Consider the following 11,176-nt stretch of genomic DNA (forward strand, 5'->3'; position numbering starts at 1 on the left):
TTCAGATTGCAAAATGCCACATTTATTGCCCTTCGTACGTGACCACCAACTGAAAAAACTGTTCATTCAGGCCGAAAAATTTTGTATCTTGGCAATAGTCATTATTTATGTTTTATCTGTAAGTAATAAGGACAACAATCAATCTTCTATCATTATCATGATAATAGTACAGTACTGTGGCCATACATCATGAACCAGCCTATGCCTACGATGCCTTGTAGGAAGACGCGGCTGAGGTATTATTCTACAGTGCTTAAGGAGGGAGCCTCTTGGTGCTACTCACCTCCACCTTCACCATCAACAGATATCATACAAAATTTAAATCTATCTGTAACTGTTACTGAAAACTGTCACATAAATATACGTAACCGTCGTATCTGTTCGGAAGGGACAAGAAAGAAAAAAAGTTGAATTTAGGAAACAAGGGTTCAAGGTTATCAACCCAAAAGTAATGTCATGCAATAGTGGCTGTTGTATATGAGATGTATAGTATATATCAGGTGCCTCAAAGACAGCTGAGGTTCTCAACTGGCTCAACCATGTTAATATTGTTATTATTATCCACTTTGTATCTGTATTTTTCTGACTAAATAAAATGTTTCAATTCAATTCAATTCAACAATTCAAGATTAGATAACACAACAACAAAAATTGCTCCAGGGCAGAGGAAGGCGCGAGGGGGGGGGGGGGTAACTTAGGCCTAAACATCCCCAGGTACATATAACATACAACTGGAGTTGTTGGAACTTAGCCTACAAGTACACAACTCAAGCAGGTATACTGCATGTACAGAAGCACCAGCGTGGCCGAGGGAGGGGGAGGGGGACATGTCCTAAACCTATACAATTTATTATAACTATTTGCATACATAGCGTCCGCAGACATAAACACAATGGGCCTGCACCTATAGTTTAATATTCAAGGACCCAGCGGCTTCCCAGTAAAACAGGTATTAAAAAAAATGAAATTGGTTTCTGGGGTATACAGGGTTCATATCTCTATTGTTGTCTCAAGGAAAACCATTTTTTTTTTGGCAATGATTCCTCTATATCTGATTCTTCTTTAATGATATCTCCCAGTTAATTATATTTACTTTGTCCCTTATGAGCTGATAATACCCATGGTTGAAGTTATAGTATTCATCCTCAACTATTTTCCCCCTCGACTTTAAAATGTATTCCTTGTTAAAATCTGTAGTGGACGCTGGCCGGAGTTAATTTTTCCCGACTTCCCCCTCCGAGAATGAGTCAACACTATAGCACACACCTACTGACAGATTGCTTTTGTTTTGTGCCATAAAATTACACCAAATGGATTTTGATGATCCCATTTCATTTAGTGCGCCATTACTGCTTACTGTCAAGTAGTTGTTGAGATACATTAGTTACTTAGTACACCATAACCTCTTTTAGATGTGTCCCTGAGTGGATGGTGGGCGACACATTGCTCTGCCTTATGACTCGCTGATCCCAATGATGTCTGGGTGTGTCCTCATAAAGGTCAGGTTTTTAATACTATGCTCTTTGAAGGCTGTAACTCCTATGAACCTTAAGGAGAATCATTGTATGTTTATATGTAATTACGTATGCTGTATTATGTGTATACGCCATCGATCAAACTCAAATAAAACTTAAGTGGACTGAATAAATGTGATTCACACACATATTGTATCTTTAATTATTCTGTGTGTATTACATATTTAACACCCCATCCGCCCAACACCTGATGACCCTATCCCCCAGATAAAACATCCTGGCCACGTACAGGTGTAGATTTATCTAAGTCTGCACCAGCATCTACTTACTATCTAAATGAAACTTTTCTTGCTTGAGTCAACAATCTATTATCATCAGTGGCCGGTCGGTGACACCATAGTTAGTGCCTGTTATCTAAACTTATACAAATGATGGAATCCGTTTTCTCAAGACCCACAAGCAGAACTATTGGCGGGGTGTCACACCCTACGACGTTATTGACAAAAATACATTTGGAATACAACGAATGAACGTAATTCTAAGTTCGTGGAACTTGGATGACAAAAAAGGAGAGGGGGAATATAAGATTGCTGCTCTACAGCAACAACCTTGAGTTACAATGGAACACATGACACGACCGATGATCGCCGCGCGTGGGCCGAATTCATAAACATAAACAATGTTACTTTGTCAACAGTGGCGGCTGCCTCACATACCTCACTGGTCTCGTGGCGTGTTTACAGGGCTTAAGCCCACCCGGGCACAGGTCACCTATCCACATTGGTGCCTGGGGGAATATAAATTGAACCAAAAGTAAATACAGAAATGGACAAAATTAAACAAAAATCAAGAGTGAGAAATGATATATGTGTTGTTAAGGTAAGAGAAACAATTGAGACCCTGCAATTGTGTGTAAATGAGGCAGAGAGTCAGATCAGCAACCTGGGACTTGGTCACAATTTTTGTGATGCCAGATGGCAGTAGGGTCTACCATTAAACAATACATTATGCTTCCAATATCTTCCCAGGGGGTAGAACCTCCCTGGTTGATACTGTCTACTGCCTATGAGATACCGTTAGCTATCTAATGAGAGGTTCTATTATAATTACTATCATCATTTTTAGGATAGGTATTGCCTACTTACAGGAGACGACGGTTACCTACGTTACAATATCTAAGTAAGCCCCTTGACCTTCCGCAAATGCAATTTTATTGAAGGGGGAGATACCGTACTAGGCAGGAGGTGGGCAAATCCTCCGCCATGCCACAGCAAAGTCCACGAGTTATATGCGTACCAAGTTTAGTTCAAATCTGCGAATATTTATTCCAGCCAGTTATTGCCTGAGAACTTCGGGAGGGACAAACCGAACTACACACGGACGATAAACATGGCTGGGGAAAATTGGTAGTTTTTTATTACTACCGTGTGTGAAACCTGAGTGGTTAGTTGACAAAGAAGAATTAAATAGTCATTGTATATACTGTAATGAAAGTAGAGATTATTTTACCTGAGATAAACCATCCTCATCAGAACAGCCAAGTAGCGTTCGAGTGACCGCGAGATGTTAATAGTAAAATGAACATCATTCCTTCACTTCTGGGTCGATTAACAAGAGAATTGTCAGGTTGCACTTTGATCCTATGTGTGCCCAGATCTTTTTTTATTTTGTTTTGAATTTTTTAAGAAAATCTAATGGAACAAAAGATTAATCAACCCCAAACCATTTAGTGAGTTATTTAATTATTTTCGATATCAGCATAATCATCAATTGGATTATTACCACAATTATTGGTATAATCAGTTGTTACTACCATTATAAGCATTGGTATTTCGGATCGGGGAAATTCTTCAGGTAGGTCAAGGGGTACGCTCAGGACTCAGGTAATGCGGTCAAAGGGTACGCTCAGGACTCAGGTAATGCGGTCAAGGGGTACGCTCAGGACTCAGGTAATGCGGTCAAGGGGTACGCTCAGGACTCAGGTAATGCGGTCAAGGGGTACGCTCAGGACTCAGGTAATGCGGTCAAGGGGTACGCTCAGGACTCAGGTAATGCGGTCAAGGGGTACGCTCAGGACTCAGGTAATGCGGTGTCAGGGCCCTCGGTCGGGGGGGGCTGGGTAACCAAGACTCAGGTAATGCGGTCAAGGGGTACGCTCAGGACTCAGGTAATGCGGTCAAGGGGTACGCTCAGGACTCAGGTAATGCGGTCAAGGGGTACGCTCAGGACTCAGGTAATGCGGTCAAGGGGTACGCTCAGGACTCAGGTAATGCGGTCAAGGGGTACGCTCAGGACTCGGGTAATGCGGTCAACGGTCTTTTAGGTTTGGTAAGGTTAGGTTAGCCCCTAATCTAACAGACTGCATTGACTAGTGTTTTATTTTTATTTTTTATAAAGTCGTTTGTGCTTATGTTGTATTTTAGTGAGGGTGAGCCATTCATCAGTTAGAACAGGGTGGGGGGGGAGAGGTTCTTCATATGATTCGTTATCTCTACTATTACTAAAATTACGATTAGTTCTGTTATTATCATTATCACCATGATTCTTATTATAATAAAGTTTTACTATTTTATCACTGATATCACCGAGGTTCATATGATTTCCATTCTTATTATTATCATCACCACCATTATTCTCATTTTGCTACTATTATCACTGATATTACTGCCACCATCATTATTATTCTTATTATTACTGATGTCATCATTATTCCCATTAGTAACATTATACCACTATTAACATTACTATTTCTACTACTAATGTTACTATTATTATCAACCTTATTATTACTTTTACTATCATTATTATCCCCGGCGGGTGAATGTGTTGACGTGTCTGGTGAATGTTTACACTTTATAGTACAGTAGTAAGTTGCGGTGACGACCACGACCGTCAGCTGGGGCAGGAAGTGTCTCATGATGATATGCTACGTGGAGAGAGAGAGAGAGAGAGAGAGAGAGAGAGAGAGAGAGAGAGAGAGAGAGAGAGAGAGGTAAAATACAGAGAAGAGAAAGTGATAGAGAAATAAATAATCGAGGAGCGAGGAATACACTGATATCTTGGGGGGGAAGAGGGAGCCGAAACTAGCATTTAACCTCCTTTGAATAAGTTTACTTTTAGCCAAATTATTCTCGTGAAACTACATTACTTTTTTTTAAGAGCAATGAAGCGTAATTTCAGAATGTTCTAAACTCAAGTAAATAGACTTTTTGGATCGCCATGTTTATTAAAGATGTTTGTTCTTGTATCTGATAGGACATTTTCTGGTTGTTGTGCCATGTTTATCGTCATTCCGTCTGTCTGGCTACTTTTTGTTGTTTTTGCATCTGATTGGCAAGTTTTTCTTATCCTTTATCCCTGATCCGAATTACTCATTCATTACAATACATACATGACTTTGATGGGCTAACTTTTATAATGTTCGCTTCTGATCGTCCACCTTTTTACAATATTTACATCTGACTGGCCATCTTTGTGATAGCTACTTCTGATTGGATCTTTATTTTTTTTTTAGGGTCGAAAGACAGAATCTCCTCGTGATTGGTCAGTCTACTGTACCCATAAGCATCTCGACTCTCAAATATATTTTACTAACGTTAGTTAATATTCTCTATTCACTGTGGAGGAAAGATCACAGCGAGTTAACATAAGAGTCTCAGTGTGATTCCGACGCCATATTTCAGTCCCTGTATACTGTCAGAAGGCCTCCCTGTATACTGTCAGAAGGCCTCCCTGTATACTGTCAGAAGGCCTCCCTGTATATTGCCAGAAGGCCTCCCTCTTATGCCCCAAATCACATTCCCCGGCTCTTATCTATATTCAGGACCTCCCTTGAGTGTCAGCAACCTACACACTCAACCTGGGGCTTATGTATGCTCAGGGAGGAAGAGGGAAGGAGGGAGGGAGGGGGCGATGGAAATAAAAAATGGAGATGGAGGGAAGAAAAAAGGTAGAGGGGAGAGATGGAGGGTTGGAAGGGGCGGCGGACGGACAGATGGAAGAGTGGGAATAAAGAAGGAAAATGTTAAGAAGAAGGGGAGAGGAGGAGGAAAAGAGGGATGGAGGAAGAAAATGAAGATGAGGGAAATAGGGAAAGTGGATGAAAGGAAGAAAAGAGTGAGAGAGGTAAGCAGGGAAACGGAGAGATATTTTACTAGACGGAGGCAGTAGAAAATAAAAAAAGACAAACTTAAATGTAAACAGACAGACACAGAGACGTAGAGACAGACATGTGAGCAGACAGACGATAACAGGATATGAAAGGGTCGTGTCCTGCCCAGTGCTGGTCAGACAGTCTCAGTAAGTCCAACTAAGCTTCGTTAATCCCCGAGCAAGTCCTAGGCCTTTCTCACCGCTTTATTAAGTCCCCAATGTGTGTGAGTGTGCGTGGTTCACTTCAGCATCACTACATAAACTCTGATGTTACATGGTTCTTAAGTAAAAAAAATTTCTCTTAAACTGAACGTATCTTGGTATGGCAAAGTTACAGTTGATCATTTTGGCTCACACGGCTTGACGTCGTGAGCGAAGACAGTCAGTGAGAAGAGTGTTGCATCAAGTTAGTGGAGATGTTTTACGTGATTACTGCTAACCTTTAAGAATTAGTGATGTTTCCTTAAATAATTCAGTCAGAGAGAGAGAGAGAGAGAGAGAGAGAGAGAGAGAGAGAGAGAGAGAGAGAGACTTTAAATACCCCACTACAGTATACCTGTATATCCAAGCTACCATTAATATATAAATCTTTCATCGTCTCTGAAGTCTCTTTTTTTTCTACTACCTCAGTGGAATTTTGAAGTGTTCCTAAACCTGCCTTAAGTTCCCCTTCCTAACTTCATTAACATTCTCCTCCACACACAAGCTGACTTAAGCCCAAACAGCGTAGCCAAATACTCCAAGAATCGTTCGTTCAATTTATCGATAACACATTTGGTTACTCCACGCTGCAATTTCGATGCTATTTACGCCACTATATTTATGTTGTAACTATAATACAGGTAGTCTGATGTGTTCTAAAGTCAAGGATAATGGAATAAATTTAACGTAAGAATTCTTGAACGTTCATCTTTGTTTCTTAGCCTAAACGAGCCAGGAAGTGTGTTTTTAAGCAATCACTTAGGGGGAAAATGAACGTAAAACTCATTTCAATCAATTTCATAATCTAAATGAGCCAGTTAGATGCTTTCATACGTTAAAAGTTAGGGTAAAATCCTTCAGAATCTCCACCAAGGATGATAACATTCTACGGAAGGTGAGAATCATAATGGAATAATATTGACCCACACCTTTATATACAGCCGACGATCTCACAACTCAGGTATACGACACTCGACTTTATGTACGCTACTGATGATCAAATAAAAAAATATAATATAATATAAAATAAAATAAATTACATCTCGAGCGCATTAGGGGTTTTCTCACATGAATTACGAGGAAAATCGTGTAGGAATCTTTGATAATACGCTCGAGACTGGTGATGGTTAGTAGAGGAGTCAGATGAGGAAGGAGTAGAAATTATCTCTCAGTCTGGGAGGAGAGAGAGAGGGGGGAGGGGGGGGGGGTACTCCTTGTATCACCGGAAGACCTGGCGTCGAACGGCTTTGGGTTGATGTAGGCAACCACAGACAAACTTCCGACTTTGCTGTGGAGTATGAACATAACAAAACACGGACTACATGAAGTATTAAACACCCCAGTTTATTTTACTAGAAAATTAACCAACCTAACCTCATCTAACGTTAACGTAGTGTTAAGGTGGTTAATCATCATGTGAAATAAGCTGGGGTGTCTAATCTTCAGGTGTTCAAAAGCATATTTACTGACGCAATTAGAAAGAATGGATACCGGTGAATGATGGGTAGTATATAACTCGTAATTCCAACCACCCTAGAGAGGTCCTGAATCAGTTAAAGAAATAGATAGAAAGGTATCTAGATAAACAGATAGATATATAAATATTCGATATATAATTGGACACACAGCTAGATAGATAGATAGATAGTGAGATAGACCGGGAGGTATAGACAAACAGATGGTGAGATACGCGTGTGGGGTGGCTGGGTGATTGTGTGGTGGTCGCTTCCACTACCAAGTGTCTCCCTAATCCAATCTGTAATTTTATTTCGTCGTCGCTCGAGCGTGACGGAAATGTTAAGTATTATCGAAGTCGTGTCTGGGATAATAATAATAATAATAATAATAATAATAATAATAATAATAATAATAATAATAATAATAATAATAATAATAATAATAATAATAATAATAATAATAATAATAATAATAATAATAATAATAATAATAATAATAATAATAATAATAATAATAATAATTAATAATAATAATAATAATAATAATAATAATAATAATAATAATAATAATAACAACAACAACAACAACAACAGCAACAACAACAACAACAACAATAACAATAATAATAATAATAATAATAATAATAATAATTTTATAATTAGAACAAATCATGTTTTATAATATTACTTTTGAGGAATTTTTTAAAGCCCATTAATTTGGGGTCGTGATCTAAAGCTCACAGAAATAAGTGGGGTAAAATGCAATCTTAACTGGCATTACAATTAATTAAACAACAGCTTAGTTTGATTACAACAGTTTAAGACAAAGTGACGTAATACAGTTTACCTACATGTAAGACACTCACGTCGGTCTGTATCAAGAAATATTGATAATTTACCTTTATTTATGTCCAGATGTGCATAACGTACAGGTGTGAATATTTCAAGTGTGGTACTAAAATGGGCAGAGAAAGTATGTATCAGTGTTTGATGCTGTCACTACTTAGTTGTCCCATTTACTGAAATTACGTTGCCCATTATGTTCAACGCATGACCGAACGTATGTTTCAACATCTTGGTTAAATTTAGGACAATTTGTTTAGGTAAATTTTGTTTGGGATAACAAGAGAGAAAACACAGCCAGCAACTGTGGGAAAGGATACCCCGAACATCCGAGCCTACAATAACTGCTCGTCGGCCTCGTCCAGTCCACTCTTAAAGAAATTTTGGCTTGCTTACCTTGGCGAAGAATGAAAAGAGGCAATCTGAAGAACTTTATACCTGTAACTCCGCTTCAGCCTTCAGCCTACACCAACTTGCAATATCACACCGTGTTAACAGGGTATTTGAAAAATTATCCTGTTTACAGACGCTTATATATAAGATTAGTATGAATTCTGGTGAAAATTAAAGAAAACCGAACAAGGTTCGCCATCCCATAGCGAATTAGAGACTGTTTTAGTAAACAAAGAGTCAGCTGGGTGGCCTGCGTCTGACGTGAGAGGGTATTTAAACATGGCGGCCACTGTTTTTTAAAGGGATCCTATATATATATATATATATATATATATATATATATATATATATATATATATATATATATATATATATATATAGATGCGTACGCGCACATATATGGGAATAAGTAGTAAAGCTCGTCAGAAACCGTAACTAACCGGCTCGATAATGAAATAGAAAGAAGAGTATAAAAGTAAAAATTAAATTAACAGTGATAGAAGAACACTCATGGTTCAGACCCAACCGAACACCAATACCAAGATATAACTACCAACCTTTAAACGGTATAATAACAAAATAAAACCCCAAAAATCGGATAAAATGAATAGCCAATTAAAACACTACCAATACAAATTTCAAACTGTTCAATTAAATAAAAAGATAGGACCACCTCCCTGAGAACCAAAGTAGCAAGTTGCAAAAACTTTTCCCTTCCCACCTTTATTAAAGCAAAAGATACTACAGTATGTCTATGATCAGCCAGCTCCATAAAGAACCTGGCCAGAGATCGTCTCCTCTTCCTTGGAATATTGGCTACTGCAGCGACGAAACATGATTTCGAGAAATATGAATGGCCTGAGAGCTAGAATTATTAGTAGTACAAAAAATGAGCCCAGAATCTTAAAATACAGCATATCTTGTTGAACCCGTATACTATTACTCTCCTGCTTCCTTCAAATGTCCCCCTTAGTTACCTACTATTCTAAAACTAATCCTTTCCCAACTCCCAAATTACTTACAACCCTAATCCAACCGCCTCACTCAACAACAAGTCTCAAATTCAAGTGCAAATACACATATACACTATCCACAGACTAGAACATACAAATATCCTTATATACACAAAGAATGACATTAGTTTTTGATGATGTTACCCTCGTTAGCGAGCTATTGAGTACAGGGTTGGCTTGAGAAACAGCAGATTTTACATCTGTGGAGAGCAACATCTAGTGCTGGAGGAGGAGCAGCACACACACACACACAGTGACACATACAGTAAGTACATAGATTTGTACAGTGACATTTGGACGGTTACCAGATCAAAATAGGTACCTTCTGTTTAATATGGATGGGGGTTAGGTAGGTTTCATTGGTTGGTTAGGTCAGGTTCTGTGCATTGTTACATCGTTTTTATTACTTTCTATCATTCAAAGAACATCTGTGGAAAAAATTAACGAAATTGAACAACGTTTTCTGATGTTAGCCATTTGCTCCAGGATTACCAACTATCTTACTAACTATTGTACTACTGTTCCTAACAATCTAATACCTTGCATGCATGTTGAGTATACAAGAATGTGTCAAGTCTTTGTGTGCTGTGTTGCCACTTTTTCCTCCTACTCTTTGTCTTGCACTATTTGTCCTATATTATTTACCCCCTCACCCCCCCTTCCTGGAAGTTTCTGACCCACCTCATATATAAATGGGGGAGGAGGAGGAGGTTTGAAGAAAATATTTGTGGTCACTGGTAAAGTTAGCACCATGTCAACACCTCACAACAGTCCTGGTGGTGACAGCATGGAGTGAGGTGTACAGTGAGGTTTTTATGGTGTCTAGTTGGCTCTTGTGTCAGCCTTCTCACCTTCACTCACTGTCATTTGTAATGTACATAAAGGACAATTAAATTCTACTATATTATCCATCATTTGTGCTAATTTAGACACCAGCATGTTACACAGTGTTTGAGTTTAGCCAGTTATTACTAATAAATATTCCATTACAAAGAATCCTCACTTATGAAGAGTTTTAAGTAATTGTAGTAGTAGTAGGCAATGTGTCTCTCGCCTCATGTACTGTACTAATTCTCTCATATGAAAAAATATATAATAATTAAGTAAATTTATAATCATGATTGAAAACTGAAGTATTATTCATCTCATTCAAGTAAGAACGAGCTAACAAGCCGATCAGTGGTGAAGAGGATAAAAGAAAAGAATGGGCATTAACAAACACATTCTTCTATTAATGTGGTGAGATATGAATTACTTGCATCTCCCTTCACAGGAGTGTCAGCCCATGTAGTGTCTCAGAACTGTTACAAATACAATTTCCATGGAAGTTCCTACATAGCAATACAATACAGTATACTGTATATAAATAAAACAAATAATACTGTCCGGGCATTTCCTATTCGTGGCCTTTATTAAAATTTGAAAGAAACAACATAAAACACTGGATAAATTACTCAATAGAAGAAAGATGTTGTACAAATGAGGTAATTCCAGGCAACTTTATGATTGTACATTAAATTTTCACACTGCAGCATAATACAAAGTACAGGTAACACGGTGTATGTGAGTATAGATATAGGTACACAATAGACTCCTCATGAAGGCAGTCATGGCAGCCAAAATGGAGGATAAGGAAAGAAAA

This window comes from Homarus americanus, unplaced genomic scaffold (assembly GCF_018991925.1).
Source record: "Homarus americanus isolate GMGI-L3 unplaced genomic scaffold, GMGI_Hamer_2.0 scaffold25013, whole genome shotgun sequence".
In the NCBI taxonomy this organism is placed as follows: domain Eukaryota; kingdom Metazoa; phylum Arthropoda; class Malacostraca; order Decapoda; family Nephropidae; genus Homarus; species Homarus americanus.